This window comes from Corylus avellana, chromosome 5 (genome assembly GCF_965113065.1).
Source record: "Corylus avellana chromosome 5, dhCorAvel1.hap1.2, whole genome shotgun sequence".
NCBI classification, from domain to species: Eukaryota; Viridiplantae; Streptophyta; class Magnoliopsida; order Fagales; family Betulaceae; genus Corylus; species Corylus avellana.
The window spans coordinates 14,510,771-14,522,443 of NC_142494.1; positions in this window are offsets into that span (position 1 = coordinate 14,510,771).

Consider the following 11,673-nt stretch of genomic DNA (forward strand, 5'->3'; position numbering starts at 1 on the left):
AAATGGGAAAAGTTGGAGCCTCTGACAATGCGATCCATCGCAAGCTCCCTACGATCAAGCGCACTACCAGAGAAGACAAAGCATGAGGCGACCATGTGCGATCGAGTGCACAACAGAAGAGGTTCGATCGCAGATGTGCGATCGAGCGCACATGGGTTACGATCAAGTGCACCCGTGCGCAGGAGAATTCTAGAAGTTACAAACAGACTCCCTTTCCTTCCATATTAGGGTTTTCCAATTCCCACTTATAATAGGAATAAAAGCCTACGAATTTCCTAGGTTTATTACTGTAACAAGGACTTCTAAAGCCCTATAAATAGACCTCTAAACCTTGACAATTAGGGGGAGACAACTTTAGGGAGAGGAACTGGAGGCTACTTCTAGGTGCGGTTTTCGGTTCTTTATTTACCTTTTCTCTTAATTATGTGTAACTAACTCTTAAGGAGGGCTAGATTGAAGCCCTAATTATGTTTATTTAATATTTCAATATTGGCACCTTTGTGATAATCATATTGTGTTGCTTAACTTGATTAATTCCTGTTTTCTTGAATTCCTCATATGTATGTGACTGGCCCAATTAAATCAATTTAGATGACCGAGTCCTGGGTTTAATAAGAGTAACAAAAGAAATTCAGACCAGATTCTTGGGCTAATCAACATGGAAAACCGGGAGTATACACCCATGCCCTATGTTCCGTGTGTTTGCCGATTTCCATAGATTTATGCTTTCTTAAAGAACAACTTAATATACACCCATGCTAAATCCTTTGAGGAAAAAAAAAAGAGTTAGGGAAATCAATAGCTTAAGGAGTATACACCCATGCCCTTAGGTTGACAAACATTAGGTATTCATAATATGATTGGATCATTTGCATATTGTTATATTAGTTGAGCATAATTAGTGGTGGATATCAAAGCCCTACCTTTACTTTATCTTTATATATTTTTATTTCTTTTTCATAATATCAATTTCGTGACAACTTGATATTTTTAATCAATTCTAAACAAAATCAACAATCTTCGAGGGATCGATCTCGTACTTGCTGCATTATACTATCGTTTGATCTTGTGCACTTGCGAGTAAAACGTACTAAATATTATCTATTAATTTAGGTAGTATTTAGCACAACAGTAAGCCAAGGTTATTCATCAATAAGTCGTCCAACAAATCTCAAGATAAACATGATTAAGCTCAAATTTTATACCTCACTGTCTCTTGTTTTGCCCAAAAATAAATCACAGGACTTAGATTCCTAATGACATGTTGACGTGTTCTATACTTTAAGCAAGCCAATGAAATGCAAACCACGGTTATAGCTTAACTTATACTTAACAACAACATAGCACAAGCCCTTTATTTATTTATTTATTTTGTGGAAAGAAATTGAAATAAACGATAAAAAGATAACAAGAAACAAACAAATAAAGGATAACAAAAAAATGGATAGCAGTGTCTTTCCATACCTCCAAACTTGAATCACACATTGTCCTCAATGTGGGAAGAAATACAATACTGGGAGGAGAAGAAGACTGTAAGAATGCAAAGAGAATGTCCCCCAAACCAACTCATAGAAACGCTTGTCTTGAACATGACAACAACAAGAAAACAAAAATAAAATTAAATGACAAAAAATAAAAGGAAAGAGAGGTTGCCTCTCACAAGATCTAAGTTTAGCGTTTTCAGCCAGACTCTCCACAGCAGATGAAGATTAGTTCAGATAAGTTGGGTCTTCCAAGGGCATTTCTTCAATCTCTGTGATCTTCAATTCCAAGAACGGTTTCAAACGTTGACCATTTACCTTGAAAGTATTTCCATTCTTGGGATCCTTTAACTCAATGGCTCCATGAGTGGAAACAGTACAAACTATGAATGGTCCAGTCCATTGAGATCTGAGCTTGTCTAGGAATAGATGTAGCCATGAATTATACAGGAGGAGTTTTTGACCAACTTCAAAAGATCTTCTTAAAGTGTTTTGGTTGTGGGCCTTCTTCATCTAAGCTTTGTACAGCTTGGCACAGTCATATGCATCATTTCTCAAATCCTCTAATTCATTGAGTTGGAGCTTCCTCTGAGTTCCAGGCTTGGTGAGATTGAAGTTCAGCTGCTTGATAGCCCAATATGCTCGATGCTTCAATTCCATAGGAAGATGACACGCCTTGCCATACACAAGTCGATAGGGAGACATGCCAATGGGGGTCTTGAAAGTTGTCTGGTACACCCACAGTGCATCATTAAGTTGCAGAGACTAATATTTTCTTGTTGTGTTTATCGTCTTCTCCAGTATCCTCTTGATTTCCTTGTTTGATATCTCGACTTGACCACTTGTCTGAGGGTGGTAGGGAGTTGCAACTTTATGGGTAATACGATATTTCTTCATGAGTTGCTCAAAAAATCTATTGCAAAAGTGCTTCCCCCAATAACTAATTATGGCACATGGTGTCCCAAAATGTGCAAACACGTTGTCTTTCAAAAATTGAAGCACAACCCTATGATCATTGGTTTTGTAAGCAATGGTCTCCACCCACATAGGAACATAGTCAACAGCCATAATGATGTAGAGGTACCCATAAGAGTTTGGGAAAGGTCTCGTGAAGTCGATGCCCCATACATCAAAAAGCTCAACAATCAAAATCGGGTTCAATGGCATCATATTCCTCCTTCCAATACTTCCCAATTTCTGGCATCTCTCACAAGCTGAACAGTAGGTATGCGATGGAGGGCCAATAGAATCCACATTGAAAAATCTGTGCTGTCGACTTTTTCGAACTAAAGTGTCCTCCACATGGATGATCATCGCAAATGGAGATGACATTTTGATGGTCACTCTCAGGAATACATCTCCGCATGATTTGATTTGGGTGGTATTTGAACAAATAGAGGTCATCCCAAAAGAACTACTTCACCTCAGGCAAAAATTTTGATCTATCTTGCTTGGTCCAATGTGAGGGCATTTGATCAGTGACAAAGTAGTTCACAATGTCTACAAACCATGGTGCAGGATTATGGGAGATGTGCATCAGTTGTTCATCAGGGAAAATCTTAGCAATGGACATAGCAACTTCATTGAAGTAGCTACCACATTCTCGGAACCCTTTTTGTCCAGGATTTCAAGTTCAAATTCTTGCAGCAAGAGAATCCACCAGTTGAGATGAGGTTTTGCATCTTTTTTGGACAAAAGATACTGTTGTGCCAAATACCCACTTAAATTAATAGGCAAATATTTGGTACGTTTTACTAACAAATGCACAAGTTCAAAACGATAGTATAACAGGCAAATACGAGACCATTCCCACGAGGATTGGTAAATTATACTTAGAATTGATTTCCTATTTAATAACAGATTGTCACGAATAGAATTGAAATAAAGGATAGACTAAGACTAACAAGGATTAGGGTTTTGATATCTACCACTAATCAGACTAATTAAGATAACAATACGCCAATATTCCAATCATATGGTATATTCAATGCTTGTCAACCTAAGGGCATGGTATCTACTCATTTAAGTTGTAGATCTCTATAAGCATTGAATTAGGCATAGTATCTACTCTAATTCTTTTCTTCCCTAAAGAATTTAGCATGGTACCTACTAAGTTGTTATTTACGGAAGCATAAATCTATGGAAATCAACAAACACATGAAGCCCCGCATGGTATCTACTCCTAGTTTCCCTTGTTGATTAAGCCAAGAACCTGTAATGAGGTTCTTTTGTCACTTTATTAAGTCCAAGACTCGGGTATCTAAATTTACTTAATTAACAAATCCATACCATATGCATATGAGGAATTCAATAAACCAGAAATTAATCGATTAAAATACCAAAATATGTTTGAAACAAAGATGTAATTGAAATCCCAAGAAGACTCATTAGGGCTTCAATCTAGCCCTAACTAAAATATAAACTACATAACAAAATAAAAGATGGAAGAGAAGAAAAACCCAAACTCTTCTTGATCTAGCCTTCAGTTCCTTTCCAAAGCTTGTGACTTTTTCTCCAGACTTTTTCCTAGAGGCTTAACGGTCTATTTATAAGCTTATGAAAGACCAAGAAACCCTAGAAACCCTAATGGAATCATAGGTTAGTCTACTAAGCCAACTAGTAGATTGGAAACCTAAACTGAGGTGGAAAAGGACACTTTTCGCATATGGGCCACGTGAGTGTGCTCGATCGCACGAGTCTGCTTGATATGTGATCGAGCGCTAGTGCGCTTGATCCTAGCTGTGTTGTACTCCAGCCTAGATTGGCTGCGATCGATCCGATGGCTTCCAAATTTTTCCCAATTTGTCTTTTAAGTCTGAAACTTGCCAGAAACACTTGCTATTCTTCAAAAACCCTAAAAATATAAGAAAACACAGAAAGGAAGCAAAACATCAAATAATAACAAAACTAAGAGCTTAAAATATGTATATTAAGAGGCTAAAATATGTATAGTTTAGCACTTATCAGATCCCCAAAATTACATATTGCTAGTCCCTTAGCAATACAAAACTAAAAATAAATGAAAAACATAAAAGCAGTAAAGATAAATCCTTCTTTTGTGGGATGTACGATTGCATTTAGTATATGTAACAAGCCTTTTAAACCCCTAGGCATCCCTAGCAGGACAAGTGAAGTCTTGTGAGGGTTTAACAAAAATGTTACCCACAAACATTCATGCGCAGTTCATGTCATCCTCAAAATTAAAGTATCACTCAAAATCATGATTTTCATTCATTAGCAAGCTTAAAAAGATAAACTACATCTTCAAAATGAATTGGAATTCCGAAGTCTAATCAGTTATAAAAGACAAGCTATGGCATCACAAGTTCAATTTAGTGTAAAGTGAACTAACACATAACTATGGGGCTTCCAAATTATTTCCAATGTGCAATGACTCAATGCCTCAAAGTTCATTGGGACTCCCATCGGAATGAATAACCAAGGCATAACTTTCTTTTCATTTCAGGCTCTATAATGCTTAGTTCCCTTGAGCTTCCCAATTGACCCATGTAACGAGTGTTTAACTAATGACTCCCAAACCAGATGGCTTTAGGGCATTAGGTGTAAAAGCACACCCCTAAGGACTTACTAGCTCGAGTTAAAAAGGCTACGAAACCAAACTAGCCATAACATAACCAAATCAAAATTTTCACCTTTTGACGTGAACACTCAATGCTTAATGGGGCAAGAGGTCTAGTTACTTAGCAAAAATCTCACAATGTTCAATTTTTTTTCTTTTTCTTTTTCTATTTTTATAAATATATGCCCAAGTATCCATCCAATAAGTCACCGAGTTTCACCCAATACATTGAAACATACACAATAAGATTAACATGTCATACTCCACAAATTAAGTGCTAATGTGCTTGTGGCAATTTAAAATCAAAACAAGTGAATTCTTAATTGCCAAAGGTAAGTAACCAGACTTATAAATTCTGTCATTAGATCATGTGTTCAAAATTTAAACTCAGCAATGAAATTCAAATCACAGTTTCTACATAAACCAAAATGCGCTTTCTAATTGACCCATGTAATGAGTGTTTAGCTAATGACTCCCAAACCAGATGGCTTTAGGGCATTCGGTGTAAAGGCACACCCCTAAGGACTTACTAGCTCGAGTCAAAAAGGCTACAAAACCGAAATAGTTATGACATTAACCAAATCAAAATTTTTACCTTTTGACGTGAATACTCATGTGCTAAAATATTCATATTTTAGCCCCGTAATTTACACTTGTTAATTTCTTAATTTTATTATTTTGTGCTATTTTATTTCCTTTTTTTGTTTTCTATGTTTTTGTAGGTCATGGAAGAAAAGGAAGCAATTTAGGAAAGTCGAGCATAATGGGCAATTTGGAAAAAAAGCTGGAAGTTTGGGATCAAGGTCAAGCATCCCAGCGCAGTGCGATCAAGCACACTACACCTAGGCTCGAGCGCACCAAAGCTCGAGCACCCAAGCCAAGGAGCGAGCGTAGGCTTGTGCTCGCACACACAAGAAGCTGGCTCAAGCATTTCAACGCTCGAGCGCTCAACACCAGAGATCGATCACAGGTGTGCCATCGAGCGCACCAACCCTACTATCGAGCAAACTCATGCGCTGGAGAAAAATAAAGACACACGGCCAGACTCCTCCCCAAATTAGGTTTTCCTAATCCATTTTGGACTAGGAAAGTTAGACCTCCGATTTTACTAGGTTCACTAGGGTTTCTAGGGTTTTCCTAAGCTTATAAATAGACCTCTAAGTCTCACAAATTCCACATACAATTCCAGAGACAATTTTCAGGGAGGAGAATTTGGAGGCTACTTCCAGGAGTTGTTTTCGATTTTTTCTTTTCCCTTTATTTTTAATTATGTGTAACTAACTCTTTAGTTAGGGGCTAGATTGAAGCTCTAATCATGTCTTTTTAGAATTTCAATATTGGCGCCTTTGCTACAATCATATTTTGATATATTTAAATTGATTATTTCTTGCTTGATTGAATTCCTCATATGAATGTGCCTAATCAACATATGCATGTGGTATGGATTAGTTATTTAAGTCAATTTGAATGACCGAGTCGTGGGCTTAATAGAGTGACAAGGAATCTCGTCAATGGGGTTCTTAGATTAATCAACATGGAGAACCGGGAGTAGACATCCATGCCCTAGGCTCCATGTGTTTGTTGATTTTCACAAATATATGCTTTCTTAAAGAACAACTTAGTAGACACAGATGCTAAATCCTTTGAGAAAGAAAAGAATTAGAGTAGACACCCATGCCTAATTCGTTGCTTAGGGAGATCCATAGCTTAAGGAGTATACACCCATGCATTTAGGTTGGCAAACATTATATACACCGGTATGATTGGCACATTGGCATATTGTTATCTTAATTAGTCTAATTAGTGGTGGATATTCAATCCCGAATGCTTCTATTAATCTTTATCTCTTTTCATAATATCAATTTCGTGACAATTTTGATAGTTAATTTAGAAAATCAATTCTAAGCAAAATCAACAATCCTCGTGGGAATGATCTCGTATTTGCTGCACTATACTATCGTTTGATCATGGGCACTTGCGAGTTAAAACATACCAAATATTCGCCCATTAATTTAGGTAGTATTTGGCACAAGAAGTTTTTGGCGCCGTTGCCCGGGATTGATTAATTTTGTTTGGAATTTTTTTCCCTTAGTTTATTTTTCTTTTTAATTTAGTTTTCTGTTTTCTGGTTTTCGCAACTTCTTTGTTGTCTACGGAGGTGCGCTAGAGCACCCATCTAGGGTGATCGACCGCACTAGTGAGATTGAGTGCACTAGCCAGTGCAATCGATTGCACATCCGGACAGCAGCACAAAAACTATTTTAATTACGGATCTGATTTTTTTCTTTCCATGCAGGGTCATTCAAGTCTGCGTGCATGTAAGTTTTTATTTTTAATTTTGATTTTATTTTCCTTTTGATCTTAACTTCTTTCTGTAATTTTATTATTTTTGTTTTCACTCATGCGGGGAGCCATTCCGACACCCTATGGACTATGTTCATATTGCCATAATCTTTTTCATCATGTTAGAGATTGTCCTTCAAAAAAGACAATTTTTTGATTATTCTTATGGGCATATGAACACATCGTTCTCTATACCGGAGAACGACAGCTATCCTGATTCCTATAACCTATCATGGAGCCAACAATCTAATCTCTCGTGGCAAGCTCAAGCTCCTGGAAATCATGCTCTACCATTTCATGAACTACACCAGCAATCATATCCGCAACTTTATGGTCAATCATATTCATGTCTTAGCCTCAGTCTACTGTTGCAATCCATTTTCAAGATAGAAGCTCATGAAGAGGAACCACCCCCCATCGATTGGCCTCAACAATACCAAGAAGAACGACCTCCTCTTGAGATTTATGAAAATTTGTTAGCTATGATCAGATTGGCGACCAATAATACACTGCAAGCAATTGAGTGGATGGCCCACCTCAACCAAAGAGCCGGTACCCTCAAAGAAGAAGAAGAGTGTCAAAGTCAGTCGGTGGCAAATCCTAATGAATACTACATGGAGGATTAGTGCACTTATTATCATGAGCAAGCTATCACCACATTGAGGAGTGAAGAAGTGGTTGAAGATCAAGTGGATGCGCCTGGAGTTGAGCAGAAGGAGGAGCAAATTAAGGTCCTACAAGAACCACATCAGGAAAAAGAAGAGAGCATTGAGTCTTCTTCAACATCAGCTCTTATACTCGAAGTACCAAAAGGCCAGGAGAGTAGTCTATTAGGGATATCAAATGAGCAAATTGAGGACATCAAGATAGATAAACTCCCTAAGTATTCTCCTCATATTATTCCAGTTCATGATTACCTTCTGGATGAGAAACTGTTTGAGAAGACTCATAGTGGTCCACCCCGATCTACAAACAATTGGAATTACCTTTCTGTAGGTAAAATTCACTCCCTTTGGTCCAAGAGAAGAAAAGACTAGTGCTTCAAGTTTAAACTTAAGGGTCAGAAAGCACTAAGTGCTTCATGGATGAGGATTCTATTGGCTTGGCGGATCCCATATATTTTGACTAAATGAATCAGCTTTATAGGTTCAAGATAGGCCCTATGCACTTGAGTCCTTCATCAGGTCAGGGTCCATGATCTCTATCCAGGTTTATCCTCTCCATTGTTGTTCCATGTTCATTCTTTGGTTATATTTTTTACAGCAATGTGTTGCTATTAAGTGCTAAAATATTCATATTTTTAGCCCTTAACTTACATGTGTTAATCCTTTAGTTTTAGTTAATATATGCCATTTTAGCTCTATTATGTGTTTTCCTTGTTTTTGTAGGTCATTGGAAGAAAAAGAAGCAATCTCTGAAGTTTCGGACTTAAAAGAGCTATTTCGAGAATATTGGAGGCTCTTGTACGGTGATCAATTGTAGGGGAGTTGCCATCGAGCGCACTACAGCCGAAGATCACTAGCGCAAGGGACCTGCAACCGAGCACCCAGCACAACAGGATCGATCGCAGGATTGATCGCACATGGGCTGCGATCTAGTGCACATGTGTGTGATGGGCAAGTCAGCCACTAGCCTTGATATGGAAAGTGCAATTTCTAGGGTTTTGTAACTTAGTGGGAACTAGGGCTCAAACCTTATAATTTTTAGGGTTTCTAGAGTATTCCTAAGGCCTATAAATAGACCCTTAAACCTCTAAAATAGACACACAAATTCCAAGGAGAAGAATTGGAGCTCTTCAAGTTCAAGTATCGGGTTTATTCTTTTCCTTTCTTTCTTTTTATTTTATGAAGATGTTTAACATCAAACTTATGTGTAACTAATTTATTTAGTAGGGCTAGATTGAAGCCCTAGTTATGTTTAGTTAATATTCAATATTGGTGCCTTTGTGATGATCATGTTGTGATATTTAACTTGATTAATTCTTGCTTTCATGAATTCCTCATATGTGTGTGCCTGATCAACATATGCATGTGGTATAGACTAGTTAGTTAAATCAATTTGGATGACCGAGTTCTGCGTTTAACAAAAGTAACAAAAGAAATCCACACTGGGTTCTTGGGTTAATCAACATGGAGAACCGGGAGTAGACACCCATGTCCTAGGCCTCATTTGTTTGTCGATTTCCACACAATTATGCTTTCTTAAAGAACAACTTAGTAGACACCCATGCTAAATCCTTTAAGAAAGAAAAGAATTAGAGTAGCATCCATGCCCTTAGGTTGACAAACATTAGATATACATAACATGATCAAAGCATTGGCATATTGATATATTATCTGAATATAATTAGTGGTGGATATCAAAGCCCTACCTTTTTACCATTATCAAATCAAAATTCAATCTTGTTTTATTTTACTTTTGGAATTTATTTTAAGCAAAATTTAGCAATCTTCTTGAGAATGACCCCATACTTGCACCCTATACTAGTATGTTGAGCTCGTGCATTTGCGGGTAAAATATACAATTATTTGCCTATTAATTTAGGTAGATATTTGTAACAACAAGTTTTTGGCGCTAGGGATTGTGGTAAATTTTCTTTAGAATTATTTTCCTTTAGTTGTGTTATTTTAATTTTCAATTTTAAATTTCGTTTTTTTTCCTTTAATTTATTTTTGTTTTAAATTTTTCAGTTTTTCTAGTTTTCTCTCCAGTTCCTGTTTTACCTCTGGAGGTGCGCTCGAGCGCCCAACCAGGGCGATCGAGCGCACCAGTGCGGTTGAGTGCACCTCATGGTGCGATCGATCGCACATCCAAAGAGCAGCACAGTTATTGCACTAATTATAGATCTGATTTTTTTGATTTCATGCAGGGTCATTCGAGTCTACATATTAGTAAGTTTTCTTTTTAAATTTTGCTTTTATTTTCCCTTTTAATTCTAACTTTTTGTTATTTTATTTTCATACATGTGGGGAGGCATTCCGACACCCCATGGACCATGTTCATTATGCCATGACCCTTATCACCATGTTAGAAAATGTCCTTCAATAAGACAAATTTCTAACAAAATTTTTGGGCATAAGAACACATCGTTCTCTAGACCGGGGACCGACCACTATTTTGATTCCTATACCCCGTCATGGAGCCAATAGTCTAGTCTTTTGTGGCAAGCTCAAGCTCCTGGAATTCAAGCATCACAACTTCATGAAGAGGAGCCATCTCCATAGTTCTATGGTCAATCATATTCATGTCTAAGTCCCAGTCTGAGGCAATCCATTTTCAAGATAATAGCTCATGAAGAGGAACCATCTCCCATATATGACTATTCATATTCCTCTCCACCTCAACAATACCAAGAAGAGCCACCTCCGAAGAAGAATTATGCGTTAGAAGAAGCGCATGCTAGTTTAGAAGAAACTGTTGAGTAGAGTTTTGTGAGCCAAGTCTTGAAGATCCTTTGGGAGAGTGCTTTGATGAATTTGGAAGTGACCTAGACCTCGACAAGCTACTTGAGTATACTGAGACTTCTAATAAACCAAGTCTTGAGGATCCATTGAATGAGAGTTTTGATCAACTTGAATTTGACCTGGATCTTGACAAGTTCCTCAAGCAAGCTGAGATGTTTAGTGAGCCAAGTCTGGAGGATCCGTTGCAAGAGCACTTTGCTCAATATGAATTTGATCTAGACCTTGACATGATACATGAGCAAGCTGAGGCCTTATTGGATTCCACTCCTGAGAACAACAAGGTGGAAGAAGAAGATGAGCAAACTGAGGTTCTAGAAGAGCTACATCGGGAAAAGGATGAGAGCACTGAGACTTCTTCAACATCAGCTCCTATTCCCAAATTACTAAGAATCCAAGAGAGAAGTCTATTGGGGCTATGTGATGAGCAAATTGAGGACATCAAGATAGATGAATTCCCTGAGTATTATCCAATTCATGATTCCCTCCCGGATGAGAAATTGTTGGAGAAAACTCAAAGTGGTCTTCCCCGATCTATAGACACTTGAAAGGCCCTTGCAACAGAAAAGATTCATCCCCTTTGGTGCAAGAGAAGAAAAGAATGGTGCTTCAACTTTAAAGTGCCACAGTCTGGCTGAAGGTGTTAAACTTAGCGCTCATGGGAGGTACCCCACATCATATCCTTTTTATTTTGTTTGTTTGTTTTATTTTTATTTTATTTCATTTTGTTTTATTTTTATTTTGTTTTTGTTTTCCTTTGTTACTTTAAAGTTTTGCAGGGACAAGTGTGCTTCAATTCAAGTTTGGG